At 51.2% G+C, this 27,173-nt stretch overlaps 1 protein-coding gene across 1 annotated transcript in view; it reads left to right on the top strand.

Moving 5' to 3' along the window:
- Positions 1–13,531: 13,531 nt before the first annotated feature.
- The window catches only part of CHST8 (carbohydrate sulfotransferase 8), a 108,828-nt gene continuing 95,186 nt past the window's right edge, over positions 13,532–27,173 (top strand). Inside the window, exon 1 of the mRNA XM_024577686.4 lies at positions 13,532–13,890. The gene's annotated coding sequence lies outside the window, so the exon portion shown is untranslated. The remainder of the gene's footprint in view (positions 13,891–27,173) is intronic.

The following is a 27,173-nucleotide window of genomic DNA, read 5'->3' as shown; positions in this document are numbered from 1 at the left end:
GGGCCATATTTCTTTGCCTTGGCCCACATGTTACGGTGTAAGGGGCAGAGTCTTAGGTATTTACCAGGGCGGGGCATCACATGTTGCTGCATTGTGGTGCTGTGAGGGAGGGGTTGGAGAAGAAACAATGCTTCTTGCTCAGTTCTCTGCCAGCTTTTTGTCATGTCTTCCACTACCCACAAGCCAATTGGGCCCTTCTGGTGCTGATTCCTAGGTGGGTGGTTTTGTGTACATTCTAGAATTCTCCTGTGAATCTGGAACTTTCTCCTGCTACTGCACCCCCCACAGGTTTTTACAGTCAGAGGTTTTCAGGCTTTCTTTTCCCTCACTGGAACCCTGGGTTGTGTGGTCTGTCTCGCCCCCCTAGTTGTTCCTCCCAGTTTATCTGCATGCAAATGGGGGACCACCAGCTGCCACTGTGCCCATCCTGGTCCTCCAGCCATGGCCTTGCCATGTGTCCTCTCCACCCAGTTGTCTACCTCTGTCCCTCCTACCAATCTGGATGAATGTTTCTTCCTTAACTCCTTGGTGGTCAGACTTTCATACAGTTTGATTTTCTGGCAGTTCTGGTTGTTTTTTGTTTTTAAATTTGTTGTTGGCCTTCTTTTGGTTGTGTGAAGAGGCAAAGTGTATCTACCTATGCTTCCATCTTGGCCAATCTGAAACATTTTTTTTTTTGAAAGAGGAAGGTAGATAGATAGATTCCCCTATCTTCAATAGATAACAAGGATGCTAGCAAACACTAAAAGATGATGTCAATAGGACATCTGTACCATCTGCAAGGGCTCCCAGTCACCAAATATGGAGCCATTTGACCTTCAATAAAGATTATAATTAGAATGAATTAAAACTCATCAAATACATTTAGAACTTTAATTCATAAAGCTACTTAAAACATTGTCACCTTCAGAGAAAAAGGAACAAATTCATTCTCTCAAGAACTGGTAAGTAAAGGGAAAGAATCAAACATTCACCCTGCCTTTAATATGTGAACCATACCCCTGCGTAGCCAAGTGGCAGATGAGTGGAAGCATCCCTTTATAGAAGTACTCAGGGACTTCCAGCCAAGATAGAGGCATAGGTAGACACACTGTGCCTCCTTGTACAACCAAAAGATGGACAACAACAAATTTAACAACAAAAAACAACCAGAACTGATAGAAAATTGAACTGTATGGAAGTCCGACATCCAAGGAGTTAAAGAAGAAACATTCATCCAGACCAGTAGGTGGAGTAGAGGTGGGCAGCTGGGTGGAGAGGACTCATGGCAAGGCAGCAGCTGGTGAACCAGGCAAGGTAGTGGATTGCAGATGGGGCAGTCCCACATCTGCATGCAGATAAACCAGGAGGAACAGCTGGGGAGCAAGACAGATCATGCAATCCAGGGTTCCAGTATGGGGAAATAAGGCCTCAAAGCCTCTGACTGAAAGCTCCAATGGGGGTTGAGGCAGCAGCCGGAGAAACTCCCAGCCTCACAGGAGAGTTCATAGGAGAGACCCCAGGGTCCTAGAATGTACACAAACCCACCCACCCAGGAATCAGCACCAGAAGGGCCCAATTTGCTTGTGGGTAACCAGGGAAGTGACTGAAAACTGGCAGAGAGCAGAGCAAATGGCACTGTTCCCTTTCGGACCCCTCCCCCACATACAGCGCCACAAGCAACCATGTGGGTTGCCCCGCCCTGGTGAACACCTAAGGCTCCGCCCCTTACTACATAACAGGCATGCTGAGACAAAAAAAAAGGCCCAAATGAATGAACAGATCAAAGCTCCAGAAACATACAACTAAGCGACGAAGAGATGACCAACCTATCAGATACAGAGTTCAAAACACTGGTTATCAAGATGCTCCAGGAAATCACTTGGTACTTCAACAGCATAAAAAAGACCCAGGCAGCAATGAAGGTTGCATTATGTGAAATAAAGAAAAATCTGCAGGGAAGCAACAGTGATAGGAAGGAAACTGGGACTCAAATCAATGATTTGGAGCAGAAGGAAGACAGAAACTTTCAACCAGAACAGAATGAGGAAACAAGAATTAAAAAAAATGAGGAGAGGCTTAGGAACCTCCAGGACATCTTGAAACATTCCAACATCCAAATCATAGGGTGCCAGAAGGAGAAGAGGAAGAGCGACAAATTGAAAACTTATTTGAAAAAATAATGAAAGAGAACTTCCCTAATCTGGCAAAGGAAACAGACTTCCAGGATGTCCAGGAAGCTCAGAGAGTCCCAGAGAAGTTGGACTCAAGGAGTAACACACCAAGGCACATCATAATTACATTAGCCAAGATTAAAGATAAGGAGGGAGTCTTAAAAGCAGCAAGAGAAAAGGAGACAGTTACCTACAAAGGAGTTCCCATAAGGCTAGCAGCTGATTTATCAAAAGAGATCTTACAGGCAAGAAGGGGCTGGAAAGAAGTATTCCAAGTCATGAAAGGGAAGGACCTACATCCAACATTACTCTATCCAGCAAAGCTATCATTTAGAATGGAAGGGCAGATAAAGTGCTTCCCAGATAAGGTCAAGTTAAAGGAGTTCATCATCACCAAGCCCTTATTATATGAAATGTTAAAAGGAATCATCTAAGAGAAAGGAGATCAAAACTATGAACAGTAAAATGACAGCAAACTCACAGCTATTAATAATCGAACCTAAAAAATACCTCACAAACAAACTAAGCAAACAACTAGAACATGAACAGAATCACAGAAATGCAGATCACATGGAGGGTTATCAGTGGAGGGGGGTAAGGTACAGAGAATAAGTAGCATAAATGGTAGGTAGAAAATAGACAGGGGGAGGGTAAGAATTGTATAGGAAATGTAGAAGCCAAAGAACTTATATGTATGACCCATGGACATGAACTAAGGGGTGGGAATCCTGGTGGGAGGTGGGGTGCAGGGCAGAGGAAAATAAAGGGGAGGAAAAAATGTAACAACTGTAATAGCATAATCAATAAAATATACTTTAAAAAATAACGTGTCAAGAAAATGAGAAAACAAACCACAGACTGGGAGAAAATGTTCTAAAACACATATCTGATAAAGGATTATTATCCAGAATATACAAAGAAATAATAAGAATGAGCTCTCAAGCCACAAAAAGACATGAAAGGAACTTAAGTGGATATTGCTAAGTGAAGGAAGCCAACTTGGAAAGGCTGCATACTGTGTGATTCAGACTACATGACTTTCTGGACAGGGCAAAACTGTGGAGCTAGCAAACAAGATCAGTGGTTGCTACAGGCTGGGGAAGAGGGAAAAGAAGAGAGGGATGAATAAGTAGAGTACAGGGCATTTTTAGGGCAGCAAAACTATTCTGTATGATAATATAATAGTAGTACATATTATTATACATTTGTTACATCCATAGACTATACAACCAAAGACTGAACTCTAAACAATGGACTTTGATTGATGTTAACCGAGTTGGTACACTGATTGTTGCAAATGCAGTGCCGACGCTGGATGCTGATGGTAGAGGAGGTTGTGCGTGCGTGTGGTTGGGGGAGGGGGAATAGAGGAGTTCTGCTGTCCACTCATTTATGCTATGAACCTAAAACAGCTCTAAAAATTAACTGTTAAACTTAAAAAGTGAAAATGCCCCAGAAATGTATACTGATTTTTCCAATTCAAATTCAGAATTATTAGGTGTTTACTTAAACTCTTATTTCTTATACCCGAATGCCTTTTTCTCATGTAAGAACCCTGAGGCACAGGAGATGACAGAGTTAGAATATCCAATAATTACTCGTTTACTTTCCCCCATATTTTACACACAATAGTCTCAGTGTAAAACACTAATGCCGCCTCAATCAACACCATTCCTGAAAACAGTTTAAATTTTTCCATATGCTTTCCTCATTCTCTTATCCCTCCCATTTATAAATAGCTGTACTATATCTAGATTGTCAGAGCACACAGCCAATAGGTACTACATTCTTTCATTTTAATCTTCCTTTATTCTTAATCCTATAAACAACCACATATTTAATGTTCACCTCCTTATGTTGATGTGTCTGTAATCACTTTGGTTCTCTGAAACACATTCCCAGATGATTCCTCAGGAAGGACTTGTGGGAACAATATTTCCTGAGTTTTACATGTTGGTAAGAGTTTGTACCCTTTCTCCTTGAAAGCCAGTTTCCTTAGATCCTTGGTTCGTACTTCATTGTCTTGAGCATCTTAAGTAGGTGTTCTGTGTTCTTGTGGCACAAGTGTTGCAGTCAAACAGTTGACAACGATCCAACTTCCTATCCTTTGTAAGTCACGAGCCATCTCTGCTTACTTAAAGGATTTTTCTTTTTCTTTAAAGTCTTGCTATTTTCCTAAAATTAAGCCCTGATGCTGGCTACTCTGGGTTAATAGCGTCAGGAATGTGGTGTGACCTTTAGTATGTAGTTTCAACCTTTTCTTATTTCTGAAGGACCTTCTAGAATTATTAATATTTGTTCTGTTTCCAGCTTTTGTCTTTTTCCCTTGGGGATGCCTATTCTCTGTACGTTGGATTCCTCCACCTAGCTTCAAGGTTTGTCGCTTTCTCTTGGATCCTTGTATCATGTTCGTTTCTTCCTGATTTCTAAAAATGTCTAGTTTTTCCTTCTTCTGTTTCTTCTAAAGCATTATCTGTCATGTTCATTCACTTCTGTATTCTTTTTAGTTTAGTCTTAATTTCTGAATTTTTTCTTTTAACCTCCATTATTTCCCGAGTTTGTCATTACATTTTGAGTGTTTCTATTTCTGACTTATGTTGTTTGTTCATACCTGATACCATTTTATTCATTTCTTTTAGTTATTTTGTGAAAGCAGGTTATATCTTGTTTCTTTCTTCTTTTTTTGGCGGACATGGCTTTCTGTTGTGCTTTTCTTTGTCGAGATGGTTTTCTATTCATTCTCTTTTTTCTTACTTCATGTAGGTTATTACTTGATCCTTTTCTGTTGCACATTTTTGTAAAGATTAAATTAATTTTTCTGAACTTCTAGGAGAAGGTTGAGTTCAAGATTGCTTTTCTAACTTCATAAACCTCCTGGCTTCATCTCATTTACTTAAAAGATATGGCAGTTTGTTTTCCAAGATTTTGGCTTTTACAAACATTTTCCATTTATATCTGGATCTTCTGCCTCCTTCTTCTCTAGTGTTCCTGCTGTGTTCAATTTTGATTCTTCTTTCAGCAGCATCTCCTCAGGGTGGGGCCCTGCTCTGGAAGGAAGACCTGGCCAGTCAGTTTCAAGAGCTCACAGGGGCCAGGCAGCTCCAGTCCCTTCAAATCCTCTTGCCTGATGCCCTTTGCCCTTCCATACTATCGGAGTGGACAAAATGCCTCCCAGTTTGGCATACTCTTCTAAAACGGGATCTCTGTGCTTTCTAGTAAACAGCTATTGGCTGTTTTGGGGTGCTTCTGTTCACAGGCATGACAAGCACCCTATTTCTTCTCTTTGCTAGTATTTTGATGGGGGTTACATTGCCCACTAGTTTTCTTGTGGATGTTTCCCATAGGTTTTCAGTCTTGCTGTGTAGTTGGTCTGTTTTATTAGAAGATTCAAAGATACTCAAAATTATACCTCTAATACTGCTATCATCATCCCCAAAACACCCCGAGGAGAATTTTAATACTGACACTTTAAAGCCACTGGGAAATGCTTTATCACAGCTAAGCCAGAGGAGAAAAACTCTGTAAGCAGTCGTTTGAGTAGAGTGTCTTATGCTGATTATGACATTGCAGCTGACCCTATGGATCCCCTCAGCCCATCTGAGGTCAGCCCAGGGACAGTTCCAAACTTAAGCACCTGCATCTCTCTCCTCTCTCCAGAGCATTCTCTGGTGGCACCCAAGCTTGTTGGCTTGCCTTGTGCTTCCTGAGACCGCTCTCAAATCCACCACCCGAACCCAAATGGCTGTCTCGGGTTTGCTTTTGTGGAAACGCCATCCCAGACAGACACTAAGCTGCATTCCACGAACCTTGTCTGTTTCAAACATCTCCCATGTAGTAAAAGCTGCTTATGATTTTCAAAAGTGGAATGATGCTAGTTTAATATTGTTAATAGCTTTTGGTGAGACATTTTTTGATTATACACAAATAAAATGCTTATCTTTCTTTGTCTATATACCCTCTTTATTCCCTCAAAAGGCCCTGGCTGATTAGCTGACTCCCCTAGACATTGTCTTTCCTAAAGCCAGGCCTGTTTATCAGAATTCAACAAGCCTACCTTATAATGACGGAGTAGATCCTTTTCCTGGACATGGAAATGAGAGTCCTTTATCTGTACGTGCCAGTGTATCCTTTGTGTTTAACCCAACGTGTATTGAATTATCGTCCCCCTGGTTCTTTGTGACTGAGAGTCTTAACAGTAAAAACAGGCCAGGTGAGATTAGGTCAAGTCAAATGCCATCTCTCCATTAAGCCCTCCCAGATCTCTTGGGAAGATACATCAGTCATCAGTCTTATGGATGCCTTTTAATATGACTTGCATTCTAGTCTGTCTGTCTGTCTGTCTGTCTGTCTGCCTTCTTGACTATGAGCTGCTCTCACCTTTGCCTTCCCTAACCCTGTCTCTAGAAGTCCCTCAACAAAGGTTTGTCTGGGCCATGCGTGTAAAGGCAGGTGACTCAAACACTTGTAAAAGGGCCCGGGATTTATAACCTTGAGCCTGGACCAGCCGGTGCATCATGTCAGCACCCCTCTCACCGGAGCTAAGCAGGGTCTGTGCCCCACACCCCTGAATCTTGGACAAGGTACTGAGGCTGGAACAGGCACAAAGGGTGGACTCATTTGAGCTCAAGACATCATCGCTGAGAACAAGCAGACAGGAAGCTCTGTTTGAGGACAGGAATGAGGGACAGAGTGTGACAGGCTCCTTGCTGGGAACTGCAGGGCTGCCTTAGTACCACAGGGCCCTTTGCGTGGTGTCAAAAGAGGAGATTTGGGTTGTCTTGTTTTTTTAAAGCTAACTTTAAACACTACTGACAGCAAGATGTCTCTGGCACAAAAGCCGAAAGCCGACAGGGAGGCGAGGACTCACTGTTTCCATAGTTACTGACAGGACGCCACTGGGCAGTGCTCTGAAGTCCAGAGCATGTAGGGCTCTGCCTGCAGGATGAAGTTCCTGGGCTCTGGGAGAACTCAGCAACGGAGTGGCGGCTGCTTATCTTAGTTTCCACTGCAACTGCCTTCTATTTTCAGAGACGGTGTTTAATTTTTCCTGGCGTCCAAGGGTTTCCCTGCAGAACACTCTTGCACCCAGGAATCAATCCTGTGAAACTGAGATGTCCCTCCCCTCTACACCTTCTGCAGATTGTGTCATCTTCTTCCAAAGCCTGGTGACTTTGGTGCCTTCTCAGCACTGAAGGATGGTTTAGCAAGGCTGGGGAGGGGGTTTCCTGGGCAGCTGGCTGGCTCTTAGTGGCATCCTGGGCATGGACAGGAGGGGCTGATAGTAAACTTTAGCATTATCTACTTCCAACTTGGGAAAACTTTGGAAAATCTGAGAAAGCAAACCTTGTTGGGCATTTCCAGTTTCTCCTTCACAGGGAATCTACAGGACAAGGTTTCTCTCCCAGGCTAACCTGGGCATGCCCTTTTGAGTGGATGTCCTCCCACTGAGGCTGTGGGTCAGAGAGGGGCCTGGTGTGGGTGCTGGACTTGGGCAGGCCTTCCTCATCTGCTTCCTCAGATGTGCCTCTCAGGGGAATGCTGCTGGATGCATGGCTCTTTCTGATCCCAGCTCCATGGATGTATCGGCCACCAAGCTTTAGTCCTCAGTGCTGGTGGAGAGAGACTCAGACTGCCAGGCGTCATGTGGGCTCCCAGCAGGAGGCGAAAGTGCCGCTTGCTCAAGACCTGAGAAGGGCAGAGCCTGCCACTATTCTTCCATCTCCACTGTGGCCGCCACGTGGTTTGTGGCACAACTTGCCCTGCTAAAAGGGTCTGAGGAAACCTTGAGACTAACCAACCCCATTTGGGAGATTTTTAGTCTGTCCTTGGAAAGCAACCATTGCTGCTGAGTTTAGTGACCCCTTTGCACTCCAGCTCCCAGGGCTCTAGAATGAGGCCCGCCCAGCCTGGCTATGTAGTTGCCACATGCATGTCCTCTATCTCTGTGTCCTACCTCCAAGCCCATCTGATTATAAACCCAATTCAGGGAAGTCTTAGGGTGCACATCCTTATCCAATGGCATGCTTCAGTGTCATCTGATACATGTTCCTGCAGTGTTTCTATAGAAATATTTTATTAGTTTAAGCAACCTTTCATTTCCTTTCAAAATCTCCAAACCCAATTCTTACTACTAAGCATTAAATTTAGAATAGCATTCAAGTTTGCACTTTAAAAAATGCTTCTAGCTATCTCAGGAAATCAGGAGATACTTAAGCCCCACTTTCCTACCACATGATGGAAAGCGATGAACTGATTTATAACCCCTGGTAAGGGCGCAGGCATTCTGAAAATGCACTCTGGGCGGTGGTGCCAGAGTGATTCTGCTCGCAGAGACCCCACTATCTGTCTCAGGCCCCACAGAGCCCTTGGTGACACTGACAACCTACGGTCACTCTGCTCTGGGGAGCCACCGACCCACCGGCAGGCACATGAAAGGAAGCTGAGTCATGTCAATCTCAGCTAAGCCAGAGGGAGTCCAGAGAATCAGCAAGCTCTCCCAATTAGGGGGCGTTTAAAATAAGTGCCATTTATTTGTGTCATAATTTCCTCATCTTAAGTTACCTCAGTTAATGACTAGCAACGTATGGTCAAAAAAGGTCAGCCAAGCAAATCCGATGGACTAGAGAGAACCATTACTAATGAACTGTACTTATATCTGGATGCAGATAGAAGTACAGAAACAGCACAGAGGTAAGAGGAGTCAAAACCCATTTGCTCTCCTAGGCGGGGAGACACGGGCCCGCAAGCCTGTTTCCCACTATCTGTGACTGACAGTGAAAGAGTGAACTTCAGTCCAGCCCTGCAGGACATGAATGCTGAGTTAGCTTGGTCCAAATTAAATAGCCTTCACTGAATTGTGACATAGAAATATTCTAGAATTTGAAACTCTTTAGCCCAAAGTAAAGGGGAAAATCTCTTTGTTTCTGCTCAGGGTCCCTATGTGGGCAGGACACTGGAGGCTGATGAGGCTCAAGGATTTGTGGGAATTCACTGAAGGAGTGGGACCAGCAGCCGACCATCCTAGAATGATTTTTTTTTTTAATTAAGAAGCACCAAAATGAACTTGAGCTTGGCAAGACCTCAACAGAGAAACCAGGCTGGCTCTGAGCCCAATTTACATGGATGGGCTGGACTGAGACTTGGGCCTGGCTCCTTCCTGGACACTGGGGTCAACGAAGGCCCATTTGCAGACCTGCTCATCTTCAGTCGGGGGAGAGGGTGTCCCTCCTGGAAACCCCAATGGTCCTCGGTCCTCCTGGATGCTCAGCGCCCCCTGTGCCCTGAGAGGTCCCCCAGTGTCTTTTCAAGGAGTCTCTCCCTTTTTGCTCAAGTTAGCCACAGACACTGTCTATTGTGTGTTACCCGGAAAACTGGATCTGTTCTCCAACTCTCGTCTGTGCCAAGGACGGGCTCCGGTGTCACCTTAGCCTGCCTGGAGACCTGCTCTTATGCCCTGAGGGGTGATGGTGGAACTTCAGAAATTATAACAAGTGTATGCGATGTGGGAGCACCTGGAAGCCCCAGAAGCAATGCTAACATGGGGGACTCTCACACAAGCACACTGATATCAGGAAACTTCAGGCAACTCAACACAGAAAAAAGCAAAACAACTCATTTTTCTCAAGCTTCTTGGAAATGCAAGGGGTGACAAAAATAGAGAAGGGTCACAAGGAGAGTAGGCAAAGGGCAGGGAAGGGGCATTCATTCCATAAGTTCCTGGGTGACTGAGGGGAGCCTCAGGGCCTCCTTTACAGATGAGAAATTTTTAGGAATCATGGAATCACAACCCAGGCCTGGAGGGGGCCTAGGAGCTACAGTTCCCTCACTGCTCAAGGCGGGGCAGGGTTGGCGGGTAGCCGTGGCCACCATCCCACAGCAGGGACACAGCAGAGGCAGCCGGGAAGGCAGCTCTGCCCCCGAGGAAGAGTCCCCCATCTGGACAGTGCTCTGGTCAGCACGTCACAGTGTGTTGAACTGACTTGGGAAACCTTGGGGTCGTCACATTTCAAGGCCAGATGTTTGACACTCATGCGCTGAGGTGGCTGATCTATGACTCAGAGGAGGTGGGGACCTCACTTTCCAAATGCTTTCACGCCCTTCGCATGATCTGAGTGGCCCTACTGCTACGAGCAGGGCAGGGTCTATTGTCCTCATTTTACAAATCAGGGAACAGGCTGGGGAGGGCCAGGGGGCATGCTCCAGACTGCCCATGCAGCACCTTGGAGAGCCGAAACAGACCCTCTGGTCCATCCCATTATTCTCTTCTTTCTCCCATGGTGTACAGAAAGACAGGTGTTCCCAGACCTGCTGCTCCAGATGGCTCCCGTTTCCTCCCAAGGGCAGTGCTCTGGTTCTTCTCAGGGCAACAGAATAGAAGGTTTAGGCTTCAGGCCTCAGGCCTGCACCTGGTTTACCCGCCCTTCATCAAACACAAGGTGCCTCCCCGCTGGGCTGCCGTCAGTCCCTGCTCAACCATGGGCGGAAGTCTTTGCTCCAAGAAATGCTCAGGGCTCACAGGCAGAGGAGGAGGCAGGTTGCCTGCTGCCCACCTCCAAACCTGGTCAGGGCCCCTCCTTCCAGGCCCATCCCTTTGGCAGCAAACAGAATACCTTCTGCACGTCTTTGTTACCTTTTCTGGGGCTTGGGCTGTGGACTGAAGGGGCCACCCAATGAAAATATCTTTTCATCTTAGTTGGGGTGCAAAGGGACAAGTTTGCCGCTTGTCCTTCAGTGGAAGCACACATACCAAAAACTGCAAGCGGGCACAGGGGTTTTTTGACCGGGATTTGCAGCATTTTTTCTGCCTCTCTTGCTGCAGAGTCTGGGCCCAACTTTCAATAAAAGGGCATGCAGCCCTGGGCAGATCCCGAGTTGGAAAACGATGCACAGCAGTGCCATTGGCTTCAAGCCCCCCTTTGGGGATGTGCCCAAGGACCTATCAAAACAAGAAGCAGTCTGAGTGACAAATGAAAAATATAGCAAATCCTGAAGAAATGCAGCATTGTCGGTTCCTAGAGGCGTCTGCCTGAATATTAGATGCAAATAGCTGCTAATAAGTACAGTTAGAGAAGCCAATGGAATAACCATCCTTCCCAGGAGGATCGCTGCGTGCAGGTGCCAGGGGAAACTGAGATGGCCTGACCAGCCCCACTTGCTGCTGGTGTGGTCTGGGCGAAGCCTGTGCAGACTCATCCTGTGGAAGTGCTTGTGGTGCAGAGCCTCCTCCTGGCTGTAGGGTTGGCTCCAGGGAAAGGGAGGGACCCCTTCTTCTCATTCCCTCCCCTCTCACTGCCTAGTGAGAGTGTGTGTGCACATGTGTGTGTTGGCCTGTGGGAGTGCATGTGGTACTGAAGAGCTTCCCATCTAACCAGGGGCCCTGACCCCAGGTGGTGAGAAGGCTGCAGGTGCGGGGACAAAAGGGCACAGAGGTAGGTACAGGGTCAGCACACTCGGCAAGCAGCTTTCTGCTCACTTTACTGCCACCCTGTCTTTGTTCACCATCTTCTTTCCTCCCACTCTGCCTTGACAGCTTTTGGATCTGACTTGGATAAGGACCACTGTCCTGTCCTTCCTGACACGAGTCCTTGTACCTTACATTCCCTACAATCTGCACCTGACTGAGGTGGAGTAGAGTCATTTCAGCCACATACGTGCCGCACCCCCGCAGCCAGTGGAGCAAGGCTGGGCCAGAGCCCTGAGGCAGCAATAGTCTCCGAGCTCAGGGTCTGGGAGAGGGAACCCCAGCACTGCACTTATGCCACTTTGGAGTCAGCAGCCCAGTCCTGGCTCTCCATTTTCTTTTTTTTTTTTCTTTTTCTTTTAAGCCTTTGTTTATTTTTTTTAAAGATTTTATTTATTTATTTTTAGAGAGAGGGGAAGAGAAGGAGAAAGAGGAGGAGAGAACTATCAATGTGTGGTTGCTTCTCCAGCACCCCATACTGGGGACCTGGCCCACAACCCAGGCCTGTGCCCTGACTGGGAATTGAACTGGCAACACTCTGGTTCACCGCTCGCGCTCAATCCACAGAGCTACACCAGCCAGGGCCTGGCTCTGCATTTTCATACCTTGCTTTCCTCATCTGTAAGCCAGTAATGGTAATGCTTCCTTCCTTGCTGCGGGAATTAAGGAAGACCCATGATAACCCCGGCATGCTTCAGTTTGCCATCTCACCTTTCCTGCTCTGTCTCCGAGCATTCTGGGCTTACCTCAGCGTGCATTAGGCCTCAGGGCTGCCTGGGGCAGCGTCTGGGGGCCACCCGGCCTACCAGAGCCATTGTTCCAGGAGTGCCCAACTCCTCCTCAGGAGAGGCTCTGCTTTCTGCCAGGGCTGCCCCAGCCCTACCTTCTCCGGCCCTTCAAGGGCCATGAGTCCATCCCAGTCCCCAAATTCATCCTGCACTCTGGGTCAGCTGGATGGAGTCACAAGGCCAATCAAGCTGCAGATAAAATGGGAGGAGGGTAAGCACCCCTCACCTTATTTACTAAAGGTTTCTCTGAAGGTTTTTTAAAAAAAACACTGGATATCCCTTCAAGACTAAAAGGTGACTGATTTACATAGCTTTACTAGTTCCTGTAAGAAGTCTGCCCAGCCTCCTTCCTGTCACCTGCTTGCCCCCTGCAGGGGGTGGGGGTGAGGGGAGCTACCTCTTCTCAAGAAGATCAAGAACTGGAATCAGGCCCCACGCTCCTTCACATCCCTGTTCTATGCTGGTACCGTGTGGCTGCGGACCTGGCGCAAACCCTTCCCAGCTCAAGCAGGTAGCCCTCAAGGGCGACCCTGGATCATGGGGCACTTTTGACTGAGACCATAGCCCCAGGAATTTGTGCATTGCCATGGACAGCGGGCCGAAGCAGCCCAAGACCTTGACCGAATTTCAATAAGGCTGGATTTCTCAGAATCTTCCTCGGAATCAATCCTTTGCGTTTCTCCAGCCCCGCGCTCCCAAAGCGTGGGGTCCTGGGCGCGCACCACTGCCCAGCTGTGGTCATGGCTCACTCTGGTGACGCCTTGTTGTTTCCCCGAGTCGGCGCGGGCGTGCGACCCACAGAGGCAGTGGCAGCACTCTGACCGCCGTGTGGAGATAAGTGACAGCCGGGAGGCCAGATCTCAGGGAACCCGGCAGCCGCGCGAGGCCCAAGACACGACTCCCCCCCACCCCCGCCCGGCCGCGCCCAGCGGCGGCTCCTTCCCAGCGCTCAGCCCGTGGGGCCGCGGGAGCCGCAGAGTGCGCGTGGGCGCGGTGCCCGTGAGCTCCCGGAAGCGGCCAGCAGATCCCAGGAGTGATTCCCTCCGTGCCGGGCCACCGCGGTACGGGCACCACCGCGGGGCGGGGCCCAGGCCGGGGGCGGGGCGCCGGGCGGGTGCGGCGCTATTTCCAGCCTCGCGGAAGGCTTCTTTGGCACTTCGCTGGGAGCCTTCCCGGCGCTCCAGCCGGCTCCTGCGGCGCCGTGGGGACGAGGGAGGAGAAGGGGGCGACGGGAGGCGGGAGACGGACCAGGACTCCGGCCGGAGGAGAAACACGCCACCGCGCCCTCTCCCTCTCCCGTGCGCTCTGGCCGCCCGCCCCACGCCGCTCGCTTCACCCACCACGGGGAGCGGGAGCAGGCGCCCGCCCCTAACGTAGCTGGGGCGGAGGTCCTCCTTGCTTCCCGGGCGGCCCAGAGCCAAGGATTCGCCGTGGAGGTCCGCGCCGGGGCTAGAGGTGCCCACGGCCCTGCGAGTGCCGGCTGCGCCAGGTAAGTGCGCTGCGCCCCAGCACCACCCCTGGCCCCGCCCTGTGCAGGTTCACCACCGCGGGGCTCCCCGAAGGGTCCTGAGAGGGCCCAGCATTGCGCTGCGCCCATCCCTGTGAACCGGTGCGGATAGGAGTCCGAAGCGGTGGCGGAGATAGGTTCGCAGGGTTCTGATCTGGCAGCACTTTGGGGACCAGCTCCAGTAGTGGGAACCCGCTCCTGTAGTGGGAACTTTAATTTGACTTTTGCCTCTTGGATCTCACTTGCCGCGTGTCCGTGAACTGCTGCCCCTCCGGCTCACTGGATCCCTGCGGATCCTCTGCTCCTCTTCCCAGCTCTGGGTGCTCAGTGCGGGGAGGCAGCATCGGACTTGGAGAGGGCCGGACTAGTGCGCCCAGGGCTTTCCCGCGCGCTCGGGACTGGAACTCGGGGGCAAGTTGTGGTAGGCAGGGACGAGGGAGGAGTTAGAGGCTGCCTCGGCTTCCTACCAAGCAGTGGAAGGTGCCCCAGCGCTCCATCGCGCGCGTCCCCACCCCGAGCCTCTCCAGGGCACCGGCCTGTTTGGTACTCGAGGCGAGTGTGTGTGCATCAGTGATTGGTGAAGGTGTGTGCGTGTGTGTGTGTGCAGGAGTGCGGGAGTCGGAGTCTGGGGCAGCCAGCGGGGGTGGGGGGTGAGGGGGGCGGTGAAAAAATCCGCTTTGCCGCGGGACTCAGCCAAGCTGTGGCGGCGGCAGCAACCCCAGCTGCTGGCTTCTAGTTGTGCACACCAGCTCCGGCCTCACCGGAGGCCGGCCGCGCCAGGCGAAGGCGCCTGTGCGGGTTTTGGCAGTGCCAGTGGTTCAGAGGTAATTTCTCTCCCTTCTCCGGCGCCGGACTGTCCCCGCCCTAACTTTCACCGTACAGCTGTACAGCTTGTCTCCAGGCCCAGCGACCCTCACCCGGAGCTGGTGCAGCAGCTGCACAGCCTTCTCCGCTGTGGACACCGGTCGTCTGACCTGACCGAGAAGTGGGGTCCCATCCTGGGACTCCCTGTCCCGCAGCAGTCTCTGGTTTCAAGGTGGACCCCGATGCCTTGGGCTGCCTCCCTCGGCAGAGACTGGTTGTGCTAGCGAGAAGGGCGTCGGGGCTCTCCCTCTGCACTGGCCGGAATTTTCTCCCCGCAGCAGAGCAGGACCGAGTTGCAGTGGAATAAAAGGGACCACAGTCTCTCTGGAGTGGACGGTGGGAGGGGCAGACTAGCCCCTTCTGGATCTCTGGGGTGTTTACATGATGCACTGCCAAGTCCTCTTTCTTTGGGTCAGCTGTCACGTCGGAGTTCACCTTGACCCTTGCCCGTGAGGCGGGGAACTTTTCCAAAGTCCTGCCCTAGGGCAGCAGGAGTGTCAGTCCTTCTAAAAACACCCGCCTGCTCACCCTCTGTCCCGGTCCCAAAGGCAAAGCAGACAGGCTGCAGGGAGGTGTGACAGTCCGGTCCCTTCGGGAGACCCTCTTCTAATCCATACAAGCCACTATACGCAGGGACAGGGTCTGGGGAGCCCTGGGTGGGGCGAGCAGAAGCACATTCTAGAGCCTCCATGGGACTTGCCTCTGTGAAATGACCCGCAGGAGAGAGAAAATTCAGACCTGAAGAGATGGAGCCTTGTATGATCAATAATTCAATAGCATTTGAGCACAGAAAACCTCAAAGTCGGACCCCATCCCGTCGGCTGGCGCATTCATCCTGGGACATACAGATGGCCCTGCTTGCTGATTTTACTCACCTGGAGTCAGACTCCACAAGAGTGAATTATGTTCCCCAGGTATTGATTGCTAAAAAGACCCCAAATTAAAAAGTCAAGTCTTTCTTAAAGCAAGGCCAAGGATTAATTATTTATAGAGAGACATCAATCAGCCAGTGTTGGGGGCTCATTTATAAATTGCCTGTGTGGGCTCGAAAGGAGCGTCTTCTGACTCTGCTGCAGCCGGGAGAGGGGCAGGCTTGTCTGACCTCCTGGGTGTGGCTGAGGTCCCCTGGACTGCGACCGGAGGAGGTCGCCTTGTGACTCAGCCTGCTGTCGGGGATGCCTTTTTAATCTTGTAGCCAGAATACCACTTGGGAAATGTCAGGCATATTTGCTGTGTTTCTGTAATGAACATTTACTGATTACAGAGTATCAAGGGAATTTCATTTTTTAAACATTTATTCAAAGCTCTGTTTATGGAAGTTAATAAGCCTGGGAAACTTTTTTTGCTGTATGGTTGTTGGGAACGTATGCCTAGTGGGTTCATCTCAGAATGTACTTTCAATTTGAAAGGAGGAAAGTCAGAGTCTCCTGACTGAAAACATTATGCCTCTACTCCCAGTTTGTGCCAGCGCGGGCCTGGTAGGCTTTTTGTGGTTTTCAGATTGCAGACATGGTCACTTAGAGCTTTTATCGTTGTTTGCTGATGCATCTGTTTGGAGGCCCCGGAGGTGAGCTCTGGAGTCTTGTGGGGGCTGGCAGGGGACGGTGTGGTGCCCCATCTCCTGCCTGGCCTGGAGTCTGAGACACCCCACCTCACTGCGCCAGCTGCTCTTCCCTGATTTACCAGCGTGTGGCAGCCCCGTTGGAGACACACAGAGCAGGGGTGGAACCTATGGACAGGAGTGTGGACTCAAGTTTATGGCGTCTCTTTAATGAACAACCTTGACAGTCAGAGTCAGTAAACACTGTGGGAAACACGTGGCTAGCCTTTGAGCCAACCAGAAGACAATGACTTACACACAGGAGATTTGTGAAGTGCTGTCCCAGGGAGATCAGTGTGGCCCTGCTGTGGGATGCCAAGAAATTAATACAGGAAAATTGAGGGTAGTTCCTGAGTGTGTTTATGGCAGTGCTGTCCTGGAGCCCCGGGAACTCGCCGCAGAAGGCAGCCTGTGTGGGGACAGTGTGGCCATGGCAGGCTCCCTGGCACTCTTTTGGAGTCACAGCCAGGACTTGTCTGACTCCCTCCCTCCTGGGGAAAGGCTGCCCAAAGGCAGAGGAAACCCCTCGGCTCAGACCGTCAAGGGCCAGAGCTGCATTACCTCAGGTGGCAGGGGTCCTAGGACACACCGTCTCATTCCTTCCTGGCTGGAGGATGCGTGACCCCGCTGTCAGTACATCACCAAGGCGGAAGATGAGACTTACGAATTGGTCATGGGACAATGTTGTGACTTTTGCCCCAATCACAACTTCTTGTCATTTGTGGTCTGGAGCTCTAGTCTGCACCCGTGGCCATAAATGCAGCCTTGGCCACCGACAGCATGGGGAAGCCCGTGTGCAGGTAGGTTGACTCCTACAAGCCACCCTGATGCCATCTCAAAAGCCACCTTTCAGGAAGTCAGAGTGTCAGCATGTTGGAGGTAAAGTGCTGCGCATGGCAGACGCAGCTGCGCTCCCAGGCCAGCAGCCTGGGTCTCCGCACTCCCACTTCCCACCCTGAACGCCATGCATCGTTGGGAGCTCAGCGCTTCTTGCTGCCCACAGCTGGAGGCAAGCCACCCTATCTCTGCCAAGCCATGGCCAGAGCTGGTCCTGGTGGGTGACATTTATTTGAACTAAATGGGAGTTGTCAATGCTGAAACCTGAAGCCAGCTGACCCTCGGCCCACACTGTCAATGTCAGACCTGTTGTCCATCTCCTTTATTCTACCATCAGCGAACACGTATCGGGCATGTATTAGGTGTCTGCCATTGTGCCAGGCTCTGGGGACACAAGAGGAGAGAAACTAAGAGTGGCCCTTGCCCTTGTGGGGTTTGTAGTCTTGTGGGACAGGAAGTTCCCCATCACTCCTTCATCACTCACAGATGCAGGCTCTGCCAGCAACACGATCACTAAACCAATGAGCGGTGCACGTGAGTCGAGGGTACGATGAACACGGGAAGGGCATGGCCAGGTGCGAGTATGAGACCCACAACAGAGTGATCTGGTCTACACTGAGGGGTCAGGAGGACCTCCCTGAGGAGGTGACTCTCAGCTGAGACCTGAAGGAGCTGGAGCTAAGCAGGGAGGGGTGGGAGAAAGGGAGAGAGAGAGTTTGCCTGGCACAGAATGTGAGTGAATGAGAGGGAGTGTGGAGCACCATCCAGGAGCTGTGATTGAAAGAGGGGAGATGTGGTTGGAGACAGGCGGAGCTCTGGCCCCATTGGGCTTTGACTGTTGGTGGAGGCAGGGGTGGGGTGACTGAGGACTTGACTGTACCAGCTGCTGCAGAGGAGGGAGTCCAGTGAGGTGGGAGCTGCAGTCATCCTGGAGGAAGGTGACCATGGCCCTAAAGAAGAGGGGATGGACATGAATCCACCAGGGCTTGATGCTGGGTCAGGTGCAGGAGGAGATGGTGTGGGTCGTTGGGGCTGTGGCTGCTGGATCAGGGCTGGGAGCTGTTAGTGCTCTGAGGGTGGGCCTCCTGGACCAAGCGCCTGTCCACTCTTGTTGAGTTACGTCCTTCAGGGCTGGAGGGGGTCCCGTAGCTGCTCGTCTGCCCCTACCCACCTGGCCCACCTTCCAGCTTTCCTCTAAACCCTTGGGCCTTCTGCTGCCTTCCCCCATGTGGTCACCATCTAGCCCTGGCTCACTGTGAGCACTCAGTAAGTGACAGCCCCGTACCCCGTGCCCAGTGATCTCTCGTGAGGACAAGCTTCTCTGATGCCCACATTTCTCTTGGCCTGTGTGTCATCCACTCAGCTTCCTGGTGCCCTGGTAAGCCCTTTACCTGCCTCTCATTGTATATGGCCTGGCAGCTGTCTGGCACCTGCCCTTCCCTCATTGCCAGCCCTCTCTCCTTTTCCTCTGGTCTGTGGCAGTGAGTCTGCACCTGCTTCTACCTTCTTCGAGGAGCTCTGCCCAAGGCTCAGAGCTCCCAAATACCCTCGGATGTTGGTGTGCACCTCTGTGGCTGTCTGTAGCTCAGCTCAGGCCCCGGCTCCCCTGCAGACATCACAGGGTCCTTGCAGCTCTGTCTTCCATAGCTGGGGTGGGGTGGCGGGTCTGTGAGTCACCCCACTTCCCGTTGTGCCCACGCTGCTGGCTGCAGGCCCTGATCCAAGTGGCTGCTGAGCTGCAGGCAACAGCCCAGGTCACTGTCACCTTGTCCTCACTCTGCCTGGGCCTGAGCCAGCTCCTCCCTGGCTGGGTCAGACTCAGGGACAGGAGGGATGAGAGCCAAGAGGATGCTAGGAGGTACAGATCTACTCCTTGGACCCCTGGCCTCTCTGGGCTGATTCCTCCAATCCGTGGGCTCATTGCATGGAGAGTGGACTCATCAGACTGGTCTTCCTTCCTGTTCTGGCCACTGCCCTTGCCACCACGGACCAGTGGATGTGCCTAGGCACTCATCAGTGGAAAGGCGACACAGTAGAGCCCCTCTGCCAGCAGCCCCGAGCCAGAGCACAGGTTGACTTGTGCTTGGCAGTCAAGTCCTCCCCATCTTCAACGCTGCCTCTTCATGGGGGCTGACTCATCTCCCAGGACAAGAGCCATCTGCCCAAGCCTGTGAGCACTGAGACCCTCCTTCATCCCTGAGATGGGGGGGCTTTGCTTCCTGTGCTCCTGAAGGGAGCATCCAGGCACCCAGCAGACACTGGCAGGGGTCCTTCCGTGTGCAGAGCCTCCCACCAGGTCCAGAGGAGGCCAATCAAACACAGGCAAGTCACCATGCTGGTGCGAATAGTGCTGTCTCTGGCTGTGTGGGCCTTGCTTAATAAGATCGGCATGGAGAAGGTTCTCGGTGATTGCTGCTGACAGGCAGAGTGAGCTGAACTATGCAGTCTGTCTACACTGGTGGAGCCAGGGTGTAATGCAGTGTAATGCTACACTGCTCGAGTGTAGGGTGTGAGCACCTTCCATGTAGTCAGTGCCTGCCCCTCTCCCTGCCGGGGTCTTTGTACAAGTTCAGAGCTCTCAAACTCTCTGGCTTGGTGAACTTCCCTGTGTCTGAGTTTAGCCCCGACCCCCACTTGCAGTCAGACAGGGGCCCTGGACATGCCTCAGCTTCTGTCTCCCGGAGCTGAGGGTGTTGAGTCCAGTGCACCATGCAGTCTGTCCACAGTGGTCGAGCCGGTGCACAAAGCAGGCACTGTCTACACTGCTTGAGCCCAGTTCTTGCTGTAGGCTGTCTGTTTACACTGGTTGAGCTCCGCACACGATTCAGGCAGCCTGTCTACACTGGTCGAGTCACACGTGACAAGCCGTCTGTCTGAGCTATTTGAGCCAGTGGTCAAAGCAGGCACTCTGTCTACTGGTGGAGCCGGAGGGCCATCCGTCCGGCCTGTGGCTGGTGGAGGCCTGCTTTCGGGGCTCCTTCTGCTACCCCCACCAGGAATACTCTTTTCTCCCCTCCCACATACACATCTGGGTTCAATTTAAGTCCTGCTTCCAAGGAGCTTTACTTGGTGTCCCCTCAGCTTTCCCATGTCTCACTCCAGCCTCTTCGGCAGAGACTGGCTCAGAGCCGGGAGTGGTGTGGATGTGGGGCATCGTGAGGCATCAGATTTCACCTGGGTTCCCCCTTCCCCACTGTGCTCGGGGGCTGAGCCAGCAGCCCCCAAGGGATACAGAGGCTGCCTGCTGTCCGTGGTCACGGCACCTCGCCATTCCTCATCACAGCCACTCACACACCTTTTTCTCAGGAAAGCCATTCATGTGTGGATCTCTGCCTCCGCGTATGTGGTCAACGACCCCCGCCTCCATACGGCGTCCATCTTGCCACCTCCTCTTGGCTTTTGGGCCTCCAGCTCCATTGCTGTTATTTCACCTCCTGGGGGTTGGCCTTATCTACAAATTCAATTTTGTGACCATTCATCCCTGTGAAAGCACAATCTATGCCTATTTTTCAAGTCGTCCCCACTCCCTCTGCCATGAGTTGAAGTGTCAACCAACAACCATGGCAACCAGATCCACCTCCTGCAGCCACGTAGGGGTTGTGGCTGAAGTCAGCACCTAGAGTCAGACTGCCTGGGTTCAAATCTCAGCTTCACCACTTGCTCACTATGTGGTCTAGGGACTCAGTTTCCTCCTCTGTAAAATGGGGTGACAATAGAAACCACCTAAGAGCCATGTGCCTACCGGCCAGCCAGCCCACATCAAAGGCAGCTTTCAGTGTTGTTGTTGTCATCATCATCATCATCATCATCTCCTGAGTTTGGTCTCTCATTTGAGGCTCAGTCCCTCTTCATCTCAGGTGCAAGGAAGCATGTTAATCAATGGCTTTGCCTGGTGATGTGCCAGAGGGGACATGTGAATTGCACTGGCTATACCCCTCAAGTCCCGCCCTTTCTAACCAGTTTCCTGTCAATGGCTTTATCCTGTTCTGCATTCAGTACATTTAAAATTTTTTATTCCAGCCCTGGCTGGTGTGCCTCAGTGGCTTGAGTGTGGGCCTGCGAACCGAAGGGCTGTGATTTGATTCCCAGTCAGAGCACACGCCTGGGTTGGGGCCAGGTCCCCAGTAGGGGGCGCGCGATGTGCAACCACTCATTGATGTTTCCCTTTTTCTCCTTCCCTTCCCCTCTCTCTAAAAATAAGTAAATAAAATCTTTTAAAAATTATTTTTATTCCAAATACATTATGCACACCGAAAAGTGCACAGATTGTGTGTACAATACAGCGAACGCCCGCAAACAAAACAGTCCTGCGTGCCAGCACCAGACCAGGAATCAGGACGTGACCAGCATCCCGGAAGCCCCCATGGCTCCTTCCAGGCACCTCCCCTCCCCCGCAGTAATTGTCCTCCTTACTTGTAATAACATTGCTTGGGTTTCCTTGCTTTTGAACTTGATACAAGTGGAATCATAAATCTGTAGACTTTTGTGTCTGGCTTACCATCATTTGTGAGATGCATCCACATTGCTGTGAGTAGTTGTAGTTTGTTCACTCTTATTCCTGAGATTCCGTTGTGTGAATATACCCGATTTATTTACCCATCCTCCGCTTGAGTGACGCTTGGACTGTTCAGAGTTCTGGGCTCTTATGGACAGTGCTGTTGTGGGGACAATTCTTGCCTGTGTCCCTTGAGCACGCGCACACATTTTAACAAGTAAGTGTCTAGCAGGGAGGTGCCGTGTCCATCCTTTGCAGGTGCTGTCGCACAGCTTCCTCTACCGTGGTTGTGCTAATCCCGCCCCCTCCCCTCTCGCACAGGAGCGTCCCAGTTGCTCCATGCCCTTTCCAACACTTTGTGTTGTCGACCTTTTACATGTCAGCCATTCGATGAACATGTAGAGGTATCTCACTGTGGTTTTACTGCTATTTTTCAGATGACTAATACAGTTTATTTTTTTGTCAAAAATGTTTTGAACTTGAAAGCATTATTCAACGAATTTGAACATTCACTTCTATCTCCAAATTGTAGATGTCTTAAATGGTAGGGGTGCTGGTGAGTCTCTCTGCTGGGCAGGGGTGAATCTGGAGGGCAGCGGGTGGAGTGTAGGCAGTGTTTCTCTGGGTGAGGCTGGGAGTCCCACCTCCTGTCCTGAATCACTTGGGGAGCTCACCAGGGCTGCAGACGCTGGGCCCTACCCCAGCCCCCAGTCACCACACAGAGCCCTATGGTCCATCAGTCTCTCTGGGGCTCACCTCTTTTCTTTCCCTTCACAGATCCCATGAGCACTGAGACCACCTTGTCTGTTGTGCTCACTCCTGTGTCTCATTGCCTAGAACAGTCCTGGCACAGAGTGTGGCCCCCAAAATGCCCACTGAATGAAGGACCACAGAACCAAGTGCTGCCTGTGGGCTTCTGCTCTCTCCTACCCCAGCTGACTTGACTGGGACTTGTTGGGAGCCTGGACTGCTATGGGGAGGGTTCTGGAAGATGGACCATCATACCCTAGAAGAGTGTCCTGTCCAGGGGCCCTATGCCTCTAAATAACCTCCCCCTCCTCCAAAGCCAGCTTCTGACTAGGCCTGCAGTTCCAGGCCCCAGGCTCTGTGCCGGCACCCGCAGGGCCGTGCTCGTCCCCTGTGCTCCAGGCACTGGCTGTTGAGGAGCATCCCCTGGGTGACCTCTTTCCTGAGGGGCTTATCTGTTATTGGGTCCCTCTGGAGAAGCCCAAAAATTCTCTCCCCAAAAGAGCATTCCATCCCTGCTCCATTCAGCCTCCTCAGCTTTTCTTTTTCTTTCTTTCTTTTTTTTTTTTAAAAAAAGACTTTATTTATTTATTTTCAGAGAGAGGGCAAAGGAGAGAGATAGAGAGGGAGAGACACATTGAACGGTTGCCTCTCGCATGTCCCCAACTGGCCCACAACCCAGGCACGTGCCCTGACCAGGAATCGAACCGGCGACCTTTTGATTTGCAGGCAGGTGCTCAATCCACTGAGCCCTCCTCAGCTTTTCAACACAACTTTTTTGTGGATGACATGCCCTCTGGTCAAGTGAAGGCCAAAGGCTGTTTCTATGACCACCACATCCACTCCTGCTGCATCACATTTTGATGGGACCATGATGCAGCCTCCTTTCTTTGGTTGTGGCTTGTTCCCTTTTACTCACGTCTGACATAGTTATTTGGAAAGCAGCGTAGCCTGGGGGTGGGAGCTCTGGGTCAGATCCCTCAGGTTCAAATCAAGGTTCTGAAGATCAGGCCCAAAGGATATACAAACCATCAGCTGTAATTCAATGCATAAATTTTAAGACCTCTGGATGACAAAAGATATCATATACAATTTTTTAAAACATACAAATTAAAAACTATTTGCAGAATATTAAAAAAAAAAAACAAAAACAAATCAAGGTTCTGCCCAGCCGTTGCCCCTAGGGGAGAGAGGCAGATTCACAGTCAACTCTGATGCAACCAGGGGGTGTGACTAAGGTGGCTGAGATCTCTGAGGCTGGAGAGTTGAGGGCAAAGGTTCTGGCTGCTGCGTCTGCTGGGTGCTCCACAGAGGAGGGAGGCTGGGCTGGTCCTCAGAGATGGGGAGGTGGGAGGTGACACCTCGTGGACCAGTCAGTGTGGGCCTCCCTGCCACCCACTGGCATCAGCACTGTGAAGCCCTCAGGGAAGGAGGTACACCGAGCTCCCGGGAGACTGAGGTCTAGTTGACGCAAGCACAGAGCACATAGAGCAACGAGCGGAGTGCACTGGGAAGGTTTCCGGGAGCCCGGGGCCGGGTGAGAACTTTATTCTGGTGCCACTAGAAATTCTCTCCAAACTGCCAGATCATGGATCATGGACAGTGTGAGCCAAATGCCAGCCGCTCCAAAACAGGGCAACAAAGAACACACAACACACGTTGTTTATGTGACGTGGAGGCGGGCGTGCCAAGATGGAAGAGCTAGAAGCAGTTTGGGAAAAACAACACCTTTTTTTGTGGAAAGACAGATTAGAAAGGTTTATGCTCTTCTGTGATAACTAATATGAAAGGTTTATCAAAGTTTTTTAAAAAACCTTGACACTTTCTCCAAAATTGATTTGAAGACTTGGCAGATTTGAGGAATCATTCAGTAACGTTTTATGGGTCGATGCTAATTTGATGCAGCAGACCCGTGCACCGCGCCAATTTACTGCCAAAGCAACATTAAGCACCGACCTTTCGTGCGAGGTTTATAGGCGGATAGCTCATAAAGATGCATGCTTGACAAGTATTTTGCTTCTCTTAGGATGTGCAGTATGAAGTGTTTATCAAAAAGCAACTAAATCGCCCCTGCCTTTTACTGGTAAACGGTCTCTGGAGATTCAGGCTTGGATGCCACGCAACACTGCCCCACTCTGGGTCCTGGCCCTGGGAGCCTGTATCTCCAAAGCCTCAGCAGAGAGAGGTGGAAGGAGCCCTTTGGGGTGGAGGATGCCCTAAGGGGCCACTTTGGAAATATCTTGTAACCCGGGATGTGCAGGGCCAGTGACGCCCTTCTGAAAAGGAGCCAAGGGTTGCACCTAAAGGAGGGCGGTGGCTCCGAGCAAGCCCGTCCCCTGCTCTCGGTTTTCCCCGCCCCGGGCTGCTGTGTGCCCGATCCACGCGGCGGGTCTCTGTCCCTGCCGGCCTCGCTGTCAGAACCCCTCTGGGGAGCAGGTCATCAGGCTTTGTTTTGCATGTCAGAAAGGGCTTAACAATAAAAATTATCAACACTCCTGTCTTTCTCCACCGAAAGCTCATTTTTTTCCACCAAGGAAACGTGTGCTAACACGGTATCCGTCCCCTCCGCCCCACTCAGTCTGTCCCGGTGTTAATTACCCGGGCTTTAATGAAGAAGGTCGCTGGAGGGGGCGAGTGCGCAGACCGCTGTCAGCACAAAGCCTCCTGGGTTTTCGCAAGGGGGGATTTGATCTTGGGCAAATGTCAGGGCGTTTTTGAAATCTGTGTTATGATATCAGCTCTTTGCCAGTATAGGGCTTCATCTGGATTTCATAAATATTGTATGGGGCTCTCTTACAGCCATCTCGGCCAGCTGGAGAACACAACAGCACCCCCCCACACACACACACACTCACACTCGCAGGCACCCCACCGCAGTTGCAATCTATTGCAGAGTTGTCATGAAAAGCCAATTGGTGATATTTCAATCACAATGTTCTTGTAACAAATTCCATTCAAATTCCCTTGGAAAGGGAGTTAAGGTTTCCTCCTGCTGCTAGGAGAATGATATGCTAAATGTAGCTTCCTGGGGCCCTGGCAGCCATCCAGGGCTTTGTAATTCATAGTTCTCCTTCGTGGTTTTCCAAGTGACTTTGGAACCCCCAGCCTGGTGGATTCCTTAGGTTCCCACGTTGCCCTTCAAGTCTGGGGAGAACGGTCCCCAGCGTGAGCTCCGAGCACCCATCAGGCTGGAGCTTGAGAGAAAGGACGTGAGCAGGGCTGCCCAGAGAGCACGTGGCAGGCGACCTGAAGGCTGTTTGTCGCCGCCGACCTGTCCTCTGAAGTTTGTCAGCCACCAAACAGTCTACTGTTGTGTCTGAAGGCGGCCCGCAGGTGACAGGAGCCTCTCCAGCCCCAGCACACATCAGGTAATCCTGGCAGAGAAGGGGAGGGGCAGTCTGCAAGTACATTCATCAGCTACTTTGGGTTGGGGAACAAACACAATGGCCCGAACTGCTGCTGTTACAGATTCTAGCAGAGGAGTGGCGTGTGGGAAAGATTAATGTACAATTAAAACCCGTGTATGGGTAAATTACAGGGTGACAGCTATCTAGTGCAAACACCACAGCCGTGTAATTAAGAGGAGTTACGGGCTCCCGAGGGTGGATTCGCCGAGGAAAGCGCTAGGAGCTGTCTGAGGAGAGGGAAGGGCAGCAACAGGCGATGGGACAGCGTGGAGGTGTGCAGGTGGCGAGGAGGAGCCCCCACAGTGTCTGGGGGCAGTCTGGGGCATGATGGGAGCCCAGCCCCATCCCCTGGCTCAGTCTGCCTCTCCAGCTTCCAGCCCTTTCTAGAGCCACCCTGCTCTCCCCTCCTCACCTTGGGCTCCACAGCCATAAGTGCTCATGGATGTCTTCTTTTACATTCTTAATTTCTCCTGCTTTGTCAGCTTTTTAAGGAATATGTTACATTATGTGGAAATTGGATGCTAACAAGATTTGTATGAATAAATTAGACTCTTAACTTTTTATGTTATTACAAAATTGAAATGGACTCTAATGACAGTCAAAATTAATGTTCTGTTTCAAATAAATGCTGGGATGTGACTGAATTTTTGCATTCTCCTGGGTTTGAATCTCTAGCCCTTCCTACGGGCCTCGCCTGTGAAGGGGTCTCTCTCACAGCCCTTCCCCTTCCAGTGAGGCAGTCTCTCACCTGGCACCGAGCCCAGGACGCTTCCCTGATGACCTTGGGGTGCTCCACCTCCCAGGGTGGCTGTTGGGAAAATCAGCCGCTGATGCTCCCAGTGGCACCCCAAACAAGAACTGTCCTCAGCTTCACAGGGAGGGTTGCTCCTTGCCCAAGGCTACCCTCACCCTGCATCCAGTGACTGGCTGATGGGACACACCCAGACCCAGAGCGCCCTGTCCTCGTCGTGAGGCGTGGCAGCTTCTCCCTCTGCCCACCCCTGCCCTGGCCGGAGCTCTTCCCCAATAAAGCCCGATTTCCAGGGAACTCAGCCCATGACAGCAGCTCCTGGGGACTTCCGCTTTTCCTACACCAGCTGCCAGGTGAATGTCATCTTCTGGGATCAGGGTTCCCAAGGACCAGGATTGTTTGTTTCTCTTCTGTGTCCCCTTTCTGAGCCCAGGGCTGAGGTGAGGCACTGACCAGGTCTTGGCCTCAGTCCGAGCACCCTGGGAAGGGTGGGAGCGGCAACAGGGCTGCTCTGGGTGCGGGTGGACTTGGAGGGATTTTCCGCAACAAAAATCCCAAAGTCCC

The sequence above is a fragment of the Desmodus rotundus genome, chromosome 12 (genome assembly GCF_022682495.2).
Source record: "Desmodus rotundus isolate HL8 chromosome 12, HLdesRot8A.1, whole genome shotgun sequence".
Lineage (NCBI taxonomy): Eukaryota > Metazoa > Chordata > Mammalia > Chiroptera > Phyllostomidae > Desmodus > Desmodus rotundus.
The sequence above is the reverse complement of the archived record's forward strand: the minus strand, read 5'-3'. Positions and strand labels throughout refer to the sequence as shown.